Here is a 947-nt window from a genome sequence, read left to right on the forward strand (position 1 = left end):
TGACGTAAGAAGGAATGTGTTTTATATTTAAAGTTAACATGTAGTGATTATTACTGTTGTTATTTGATACATAAAGTAACTTTGTAGCATTTGTTCGAGTCAAAATCGAGCAAGTTCATTTCTACGAAACAGCAGTGGCTGTATTGCTAAGAAGTGTCATGCAACGTTCCTTTGGACATGCATCACACTTCATAATAACACAGGCACTGCTATTTCGTATTTATCCGTCAATACCAGACCCTCTATTCTCAATAAATATGTGCTTCCCGGACGCAACCGCGCAAGTGCAGGTTTAGATACATAGACGAAAACATGTGGATGATTTGGTTTGGCCGTCACTGAAGCACGGACAGCCGAAGGATCGTACTCACTTGATACTAAAATTGGAACGATACAGAAAAGGTTAGCATAGCTCCTGCGCAAGGATGACAGCTGAAAAAAAGGCGATTAATGCGACTTCTCGCTTGAAACGGGACATCAGGGTTCGAGTCCCGAACCGGCCAAATTTTCATTGTCGTCATTCCAATAAACAGGTTTACGTGTGTTGAGAATATTCATTACAGTAATTTATCCTTACAAACCAAACTCGCTAGCGTGACAGCCCTTGTTGGCCAGGGCGTCATAGAAACTATTGTGTGGCCACACACTTGGTCAGTGCGTCTCTTTGGTCCCAGAACTGCCCCAGTAATCATATCCTTTATTGTGCTGGTATATTTTACTTTATCACAGCGCATTCCTTTATGACACAGGTAGTGTTCGTAAAATGTTATAAATAAAAGTAAATAAAAGGTAGAGATTTTAAAAAATATCGAAATTACGCTGAAAACTTATACCACATTAGGCTATTGATATGTACCCACAGAAATTTTGGAATTTCAGCGCCTGTGCATTGTACCCTGCATGTTGCTACAACAGATCATTGCTACAGGCATCAACTTGTTTAAATT

The 947-nt window shown here is 39.7% G+C and overlaps 1 pseudogene; it reads left to right on the forward strand.

Moving 5' to 3' along the window:
* Window positions 1-360: 360 nt before the first annotated feature.
* LOC124709434 lies at window positions 361-461 on the forward strand (annotated as a pseudogene).
* The last annotated feature ends 486 nt before the right edge of the window (window positions 462-947 follow it).

The sequence above is a fragment of the Schistocerca piceifrons genome, chromosome 7, assembly GCF_021461385.2.
Source record: "Schistocerca piceifrons isolate TAMUIC-IGC-003096 chromosome 7, iqSchPice1.1, whole genome shotgun sequence".
Classification (NCBI taxonomy): domain Eukaryota; kingdom Metazoa; phylum Arthropoda; class Insecta; order Orthoptera; family Acrididae; genus Schistocerca; species Schistocerca piceifrons.